This window comes from Xiphophorus hellerii, chromosome 12 (genome assembly GCF_003331165.1).
Source record: "Xiphophorus hellerii strain 12219 chromosome 12, Xiphophorus_hellerii-4.1, whole genome shotgun sequence".
Lineage (NCBI taxonomy): Eukaryota > Metazoa > Chordata > Actinopteri > Cyprinodontiformes > Poeciliidae > Xiphophorus > Xiphophorus hellerii.
Window position 1 is genome coordinate 18,270,885 of NC_045683.1, and position 9,880 is coordinate 18,280,764.

The window sequence follows — 9,880 nt, forward strand, 5'->3', positions numbered from 1 at the left end:
TAACTGAAATGGATTTAAAGGAGACGTGTGTTTATTTTTTTTATAGAAAAATGTATTTGAAAACTAAACTGAAAGAGGTAAACTGGGATTGAGATTAGAGATGCAGCTCCAATAAAATCCGCTCAAGAGCCAGAAATATTCTTCTAATCAGATCATGAGGCATCAGCCATTGACCAGCTATGTTTCTTAATTGGTCTGTTTTTATTTATTTTAACTTCTGCTTCTATAAATAGGTGGCTTTTAACATTATTTTCCAGAGGTGTTGAGCAGCTTAATATTTTGTTATTTTCTTTTTATTTTATCTTTTTATTTATTCATTTGTTTTGCAATGACTTGAGAATCACTGATATTTTTAATAACTGTACAATATTATGTATTATTATTACCAGTAAATTTGGTCTTGATGTAATTTAAACAAATTTTTTAACAATATTTCTGTTCTATTAAAATGTTTTAAAGAATATAATACATGGTAAATGCAATAACTAATTTTTAAAGAAATAAACAAAAAGGCTTGGAGTTGGACAAATTCAATTTAAAGCAGCACCAAAATATGGAAATCTTTTATTTTCCTTATGGCAGACATTTAACAAACATGGAGTGATTATTATGTGCCTGGTTTGCCTCAGAGCTCCTTACAATTATTTTATATGCCAAAAGTTTTGATTTTACTGCAGACATCCAGTGGAATTTCCTTATTAATATCCATCCAACATTTACTCATAGGACCAAGATAGGCTGAAACATTAGAAACAAAAAGTACATAAGTACTACATAATCTGTACTCTGATTGGTTATTGTTGTTGACCCTTTCCAAGTTGGGACAGAAAGTTAGTGGAAATGGTCAAATTAACCTGCAGCCTGTGTGCTCCGGTTTACTGCCGCTAATATGCCTAAGCAGAATCCTTTTTACACACGTCCTTACAGGACTGTCTATACACACCCTTTGACATATTGCTTGCAGTGCTAGAGAGGTATTCTGAAAATATACAAATCAGTTTGATTTGCATGTGGGCCGTAAATCAGATAAGTTCAGTAAAATCACCATGGCTGCTATCAGCTTATCTCTCCTCCATTGCAATGAACAGAACATCCAGTTTTAAATCTCCTCCCTCCCACACTTCAGAAAGTTCTTCCACTGAAAAGCTCATCGCGTGTCACGGACATAACTAATAATTGTTTTTCTTTACCAGCTCAATAAATAGGAGTTTTATATAGACCACAGAAAGTACATTAAATTTCTAAAATATGTGTATTAAACCACGAGATTATTGGTGACCCAGAAGAAAAAGGATGTTTTATGTTTGATCATTTAACAGATAAATTAGGCATTGCAATGGTATAAAGGTACATGTTTTGCTTTGCTTTTTGTCTTTTTTTATAATGACGGGATTGCTTCAGTCAGTCACAAACTGTATCTGAAAGTAAATATTAATAAATATTGATTTGCAACTAACATGGCTACTTCTTCCTGAGTCTGTTCAGTATATGCTGAGAAAGTGTCCTGAGTTTTACAAACAAACAAAGAAATGCTTTTAGCTGGTTTAAAACCCATAAAGACTGGCATCAGTTAGTACAGTGGTGAGATCTGAAGGATAAAGTACCATTTGCGTTTACATTTCCCCACTATTATTACTATTTAACAAAAATAACAAAATTTATATTTACTTACTAAGGTAGCAATGAAAAATTTAGCTCAAAATGTGACAAACAACATTACGCTCATCACAATAAGAGAAAGCAAATTTTTTTAGGAAATTGCAGGAAACTGTTTTTTTTTCAATGATAGGGTAAAAGTTTAAAAAGTTAAAAAAATGCATTTTTAAAAATGTAAAACTATTGTAAAATAACATGTATATTATTGCAATACAATTTTGTTACCTCAATCTTTGTTCTAATGCCAAAAAGTTTGTTGTTTTTGTTTTATTTTGAGCTGTTATTTGAAATCAAACACATTGATTTAAAATCTCTTCAAATAGTTTTGAGTTTTATTATAAAATGTCATTTCACAACACATCATCTCAAGGCACTTTGCAAAATAAAAAAATATATAGTCATTTCAATCCAATCATGCACACACTCCAATGGGTCCTGGTTATCTGACAATGCAGTAAACTTTAGTTAAATATTGAAACTGGTCCTAAAAGTTTTCCACATCAGCCACACCATGAACCAGCTTTAGGTATTGCGTCCGGTGGCTTAAGTGGGAGTCAGTCCCGAGGATTTAATTCCACTTGGGGCCCACGGTAGGGTTGATCATCTCTCTGCGCTGGAAAATAAAAATGAGCAAAACACAAGCCTGGAGTGATCTTACTCTTTCAGACCACAACTGCTGCCTTCTGGGTCGTGTTGTTCAGTATTTTCATTCTCTCTGACAGCCCCAGTGAGCCCAGTGAGCCCAGTGAGCCCATTTCACCTCGACAAACTTATTTTAAACAACAAAAAGCATCGAATGGCATCAGTCCCTTGAGCACGGAGAAACGTCACTGCGGAGGACGGTGTAGGTGACGTCGACAGTGGGAGGGAAGCGGATGCATCACCCAAATGTGGGGCTTTTTTTGGGGGGGGGAGGAGGGTGCGGTGCGGGGTGCAATTAGGGCTCTGTGGATTGTTGGGCTTGGATCAATAACACACTGCAGGAGAATTTAACACAGGCTTCTGTGGGACTTTTCACTCGCGTTCCAGTGGAAGGTGGGGAAAGCACGAACTGATGTTGCAGAAACACAGGAGGCAACTTTAAAAGGAAACGCTAATATCTCGTGCGTGAGGTAGCTGCGGCGTGGACGCGCAGGAGTGGGGGTGTAGCCTGCGAGCCTGTGGTAATAGGCTGCGAGGGAGAGAGAGGGAGTGGGAGTGGGGGCAGACGTGGACAGTGATGCTGCGCGCTGTCTTCTTGCTAAATGAGGATTGTCTTTTCCCAGTTTGAGCAGCAGCAGGGCTTCTCCACCTTTCCAGCGAGGATCTATAATTTACACAGCAACGGCGGGGCGTCCGTGGGATCTTCTCCATCATCATCATCAGCAGCAGCAGCAGCATCTGCGCTGGATCCAGCCCCGCGCTGCCGCTTGTTCTGCTGCTGCTCCATCACCAGGCGACCAGAGGAGGAGAACATCTGACCAGCGGGCCATGTGCACCACGACATGTATGCGTGAATTCATGCGGTGACACAAGAAGGGAGGAATGGAGCAGCTGTCAACGCATTCCTGTAGACGCACCGACGGTGATTCGTTGCAGACTGTCGTGTAGAGAGAGAGAGTGGAGGGGGGGAAAAAAAAAAACCTTCATACGCAGCAGCCCATCCAGCACATTCGCTTTTTATTCCAGCGAGAAGCGATCAGTGGTCAGGTGTCGCCTTTCATTTCAGCCACAACAATGGGGTAAGTGTGGATAAAATACAACCTTATACAAGCTGCGTTCATTTACCTGCTTTTTTAAAAATTATTATTATTATTATTTTTAATACATGTTCAGCTTTTGGCATGGATACCTCTAAAGGCATAAATGGACCGGACCTTTATGTGCTTCAAAATGTAATTTTAACATTTCCTAGACAGCTTTGGGTGGATGTATTTTTGATATGGAAGTCAACAGTGTGGCATCGCTCTCAGGCCTCTGATGTGCTACTAAAAACTCTAAATTAAAGTGGGAAAGGAGACAAAATACATGATAATTCTGTAAAATACAAAATGAATATATAAATGAAGTTCAGTGTTGGGGCAGCAGTTCACCATCAAACTTTTATGATTACTTGGCTGACTCTGGACCAGTGCTATAGCTGGAGATCCTCATAAAAAATGAAGCACAGTTTATTCTTTCTTATAACTCTGTAGAAATAATTTCTGGTGTTTCTTCCCCTCACTAATCCATGGTGACAGGCATACAAAAACAACAAAAAATAATAAAGATAAAAAAATGGAAAAAAATCCGCTAAAAGACTTTATAAAATACTATTAAAACAAAAATTGACTGAAAATAAGCACATTTTTGTAGATTAGGGTCAGTGACATCACCGGAAGTGACGCAGCATTTCTGCTATGAAGGGTTAATGAAAGGAATCTCCCCATAGCATTTTGTTCTGATCACAACTTGGTTCAAAATGATCCCTGAAGATCTTTGATAATATGATCTGGCTCTTCTGGTTTGGCCTTGTCCTCCTCTCAAACTGTTTCACTGTTGGAAGATGTTCTCAGATCTGAGTTAAACTGTTTTTCTGCAGCCAAAAAGGACACAACAAGTAAACATCTTTGAAAGAGGAAGCTGATTAGATACAAGTTGATGTTCTCAAAAGGATTCTGATGTGTTGCCTTATGTGATGTCATCGGAGTCACGTGACTTCGATGACATATCTGAGAGGGTCAATTTTACCTTGATTAACTATCAGTGTACAGCAAAATAGAAAAAGAAGCAAAAAACATAACCATGACATGTTGCCCGGTGAGTGACAAACTGTATCTAAAGCAGGTTTGATTGATCTTTGAAAAAGCTCCTGCTAGCAGCTTTAATTCTGCATATCTGCTTGGAAACTGGAATGATGCACAATTATTTCTACACTATTATGTAACCGAGTGCACATCTACGTACCGGCATCCTTGCTCTGTTATATTCTTTCTCAGAGATGGTTCAGATACGAGCTGTACATCCTGTTCCTTATTCTGCTCGTCTGTGTGGAGAAGAGCCTAATGTCAGCAGCAGAGGAATGTCAGCTGAAGCTCCTGAGCTGCACTCTGCGCTGACAGAAAGCCGCTTTCCGTCTCTATGGCAGCACAAGCGGCCGCTGCACCCCTACCCCTCCACCTCCCCCAGCCGCAGGCACCCATAAGTGAATCAGCCGTGAGCCTCACACACAGGGAGTGCAGAGAGGGCTGCTCATTTGCATGTCCCCCTAACCCCGAGCTCAGCGGTCCGTTTCCTCCACTCAGCCTGCCGTTCATTAACAGCTGTCTCTTGCTCTTCATTGTGATTAATTACACAGCAGGAGGTTAATAATAATGTGGCACGGCCACAGAGCGATTTCTAGATGCCAGCCGAAAACTCCTGCATTAACTATTTACAATACACTGGAGAGCCAACCCCCCCCACCCAACCCCCGGTCGCCCACGCTGTCCTCCTACGGTGTGGGCAGCGCATCGTTCAGCCATGTCCCACTCAGCTCCAGCTCTCCACTGGGCCCTGCCATGCTGGTGACTAACTTGCTGTTACGCAACAGACTCAATGACTCAATTGATCCACAGTGGAATTTATTGTTAAGTGCGATCCAAAGCCCTGCACTGCTGCCAGCTTGTGTGTTTTAGTCCTACAGTAACTTGCAAAAGCATTCAACTTTTCCATATTTGACTGCAAACGTCAAATTTCCTGTCACATAAAGCAGAATACATCGAAGGGTGAGTTTTCTAGCATCAGAAAATATGAAAAAGTTGGGTTGAAAAACTTCAGCAAAGCACTGCATATATGCAGAGGAGCAGATTAGATTAACACACATAGCTGCGGCTCAGTTCCCTGGCTGCCTGACTGGTAATAATGGCAGATAGAGTCATATTTCACTTCCAGACCCGTGGCTCAATACGAAGCCTGATGGAGCTCTGATAATGGCAGAGAGGAAAACTGCGGTGCAGGACATGCGGAGGTGATCCCTATCAACACTTCTGTTTGCAAATGCAATCAGATCACAAAACGGTAATCCGGCCATTCCCTGCCGGTGGAGCAGCAGAAAGCATCTCCTTTAATAACCTCAGTGCACCTTGAATAAGAACTACTTTATCAAAACTTTGGAAGTACGTGGTTACAAGGGCAGCTTCTAGTGGTAAGGGAAGGAAAAAAGGGAAAGTGGAAAGTGAGAGTTAAGTAAATGTTTCACGTTTAAATGTGTTGGAAAAGAGGGCCAGCTGCATGATAAAAGAGGACACACTGAGGGAGAAATAAATCACAGCATTCTGAGGTACAACAGGAGCCATGTGTGTGCAATCTGTTTGGTTTCATGCTGTGAGTCACATCTGTGCATCAAACCCCTGATGCACAATAGGTACCACAGGCAGTACCTGTTGTCATCTCTAGAGCTGCACATGTGTGTGCGTTTGCAACAGTGGGTGCTTTTTGTGGGGGCGTGTGTGTGTGTGTGTGTGTGTGTGTGTAATTGAAGCATTAGCAATCTGGTTTCAAACCGTGGAGTTCGCTCAGATCTTTTATCCACATGTTTGCGTCTCTTCATGAAAAAGTCCATTCAAAGGATGAAAATTTAAGCAGTGCATCTCATTGTGACTGGTAGATTACACGTCAGGCTGGACCTGTCCTTGCATAAACCATTTAAATGTAAAGTAAAACTGTAAGACGAGGATCCAACTCATCAGGGGATTTTAAGACTAAATATCTGTAGCAAATGTAAAAGAGGGAAAGCTAAGGCCAGGTACGTCACCTCTTTTCATTTTTGCCGTATTACATCTGCTCATCACTGTAATGGCAGAAATAACAGTGCACTTTCTGACATCACAAGAAAAAATAACTCTCACTTTTCACACTTTCAGGTTATTGAATTTGCCTCGTAAAAGGAAACTTTCCACAAAAGACATTTCTGAAAATAAAAGGCAGAATAAAACAAACAATTTTGTTTCTCTAAATATTTACAGTGGATACATGGACATGGCTACTTTTAAAAACATATATTTTCTCATTTCTATTCACACCAGATTTCAGTGGATCTGTGCGCACTGAATTCAAGAACCCTAAAGTTTAGATCTCAGGTCGAGTCCTTATCAAGTTCTTAAATTTATTTAAGTCTAATCTCATGGGGGAGAAAAAACCACACAAACTCTACCAATTAATATTTTATCAAACAAATATGAATCCAAATATGAAAACTTTGTGGAAAAACTCAGTAAACAACATTAAAAACAGCTGAGACACATACAAAATATGTAAAACCCTGGGATTTTTGTGGGACGTATTTTTTAGCCATTACTGTTTGCATGCAGGCTTCAAACCAGAAAATAACTGCTCATTTTGTAGATTTGGTTGCTTGGTTCCTGATTTCCTGGGTTTGAACAGAAATAGTTTGCAGCCGGATGGTCGATCATAGTAAAATAATGTATCAGTTCACAGTAGACACTAGATGCCAAGCGATGAGCTAAATAACTATTCTGTTGTCTGCTCACTGTGGCATGATAAGCAATAATTTTATGCCTCAAAAAAATCACATCCACCAGCAAGAGGTCTGATTTGATCAGGGGTCAAAACATTACAGCATATTTCAGAAGAGTTAATTCATTCCACACAGAGATCAGAATCCCAGTCAGTGTAAATAGGGCCTGATGGCAAAAACCGTCTGAAAATAATACAATGAAATTAAATATGTGACATTCCAGCATCTTCATGGTTAAATATGCTCGTAATTCATCTAAATCCTTCATTTCCTAAAATAAATAAATGGTACAAAACAGCAGAACAAATCAGAGACCAGTAGTAATTATTGAATAAAATTGGTTTGATGATTAAATTTAATTTGCTTTTGCAACTGTTTACGTAACAAAAACGATGTGTTTTCTTTTAACTACAGCCCATGACAAAACCAACTACGCAGTGAAGAACTACCAACATTATCAACACATGCTGATGTGAGCAGGTTGTTTTGTGTGTTTACACAGCCATCTGCTAATTATTATCACAGAAACACACCTAAGAGTCGTTTAGGTGGGCTCTTCCGTTACAGAAGTGAAAGGATCTTTAGGATAAATTGATCTTTTATTACAGCAATACAGCATCACAACTTTTAGAAATAAAAAAAAAAAAAAAACAATCTTCGATATATATGTTTATGTCTAGAAACTTTTAATAAGTATATAATTTCCAAGAGAACATCACGATCAAGCAAGTAAGTTATGGATTACTTTTAAAGAAAATAACACACCTATCCCCTCCTGTATTTACAAACTAAATCGCTAAAAACAAGCTGACAGTGGGACAGATAACCCTGGAAACGGATGAAAGAATCTGGTATCCTCACATCGAGGAGATCAGGGAGGAAAAGAAAACCCGACTAACTTCACTGCTCTGAATGTGAGAACGTCCTGCTGAAGACGGGTTGATTTTATGGCTTCTTACATCTCTCCGAGAGAGGAGCCAATCATTATGGACAACACTGTACATAACTCCCAATAACCTTCTTAAAACTCTCACTTTGCATTTCCTCAAAGTTCCCCATAATTTCTTTCACCACACAGAGTTGCAGTTTAAAGCTTCCCACCGCCTTCATCCTCTTCTTCTTCTTCTCCTTCTCCCAGGAGATGGGAGGATTCTTCATCACTCCAGCTTCTTCTCTTACATTCATCACCTCCTCCACATTTCCCTCATTTCAGCTCTCTCTTTCTCTCTCTCTTCTTTTCTCACATCGTCCATCTTTCCTTCCTTTATCGCCACCCCCCGGCCTCCACTCTCAGCTGCCCTTGTGTTGTGTGTTGCACTCACCAAACACCTCTCCTCCTCTTCTTCCTCTCTTTTTTCTCCCTCACTCACTCATTCTTTCTTTCAGTCTGTTAAAGTAGAAAGAGGTGACCAGGCACTTTCTCTCCTGTCACGCGTTGATGAGCTTAAACTTTTTTTTTTTTTTTTTTTTTAAATAGAGCTTGGAAAAGACAGGAAGCGAGCGCCACGCTATACTAGGCCCTCGGCATCCTCGATTTGATGGCAGGCCTGTTTTATCAGACACTTTCTGAGGAAATGAAAGAAAGCAGCGCTATTCAGTCCTTCATTTGTTTCCCTCTCTTTTCCAAGTTGTGTTGTGGGAGTAATTATTGCTTCTTTGACAGCTGGTGGGTGGCGATTTGAAACAAAACTGCTTGGCACAGGCCTGAACACGCAGAACAACACTGCTGCGGTCGGTACGATCACAAGAACCGCAAAAAAAATAAAATAAAGTAAAATAAAATATAATTGCCTCGGCTCTGTCAAAATTATGCAATCAAATGGGAAAAAAAGAGGAGGAAGAAGGAAAAATACTGGCAGTTGTCAAGCGGCTACAGCAGGGATCATACGAACAGGCCGTGCTTTAGCGTGATGTGTGATGGAGAGAGAGAGAGAGAGAGCTGAAATGACTCACAGTACTGCCACTTACACTGCTGTTGATGATTATGATAATTCGTGCGCAGCACTCCACAAGCAGCTTTGTGGAGCGGCATTAATCATCCCAGATTCACTCTCTGACTCGCTATGCTCTTCCCTTCCCAATCATCTTCTTTGTCTCCCTGTCCAACACACCTCTCGGTTTCCCTGTCTTCTCTGTCCCCTCGTCTCTTTCTTTCTTTCTTTCTTGGCTAATCACACACAGGAAGGGCGCTGCCGTTGAATTTTAATATTCATCTATACGGCCAGCCTTTGATGCCCCCCACCTCCACTCCCCGTCACCCCCACAGTGCAGTGTAAGCACTTCTCTATCTCGTGTTCTGCCAGCGCTGCCAGCCCAGAATATCTCCCTCAGCACCCTGCGCTCCGAGTGTGTGTAGCGACTGTAGATATATGCCCAAGAAAGCCCCAACAATGCAGCAATACAGGAAGAGCAAAGTGAGCAGATTGATGAAAGCAAGGTCAGGAGATAACTCGTCCTATTAGAGCGCAGCAACAGCCAGACAGAGGTCAGGCAGGAATTAATGCACCTAAACTATAAACAACGAGTTTGCTTAAACACACACCCCATACACGCACGTACACAGCCCCACACACACACACACACACGCCCCAAGGCAGATCTCAAACTCTCGTGCAGTGATGTCATTGCTAAAGCAAAATTTTCTACATGTCGTATTTTATTGTAATTTCATTGTGACAGATCAACATAAAGAAGTGCATATATGTGAAACTGATGAAAAATGATTTATGCTTTTCAAAATCTTAAAAG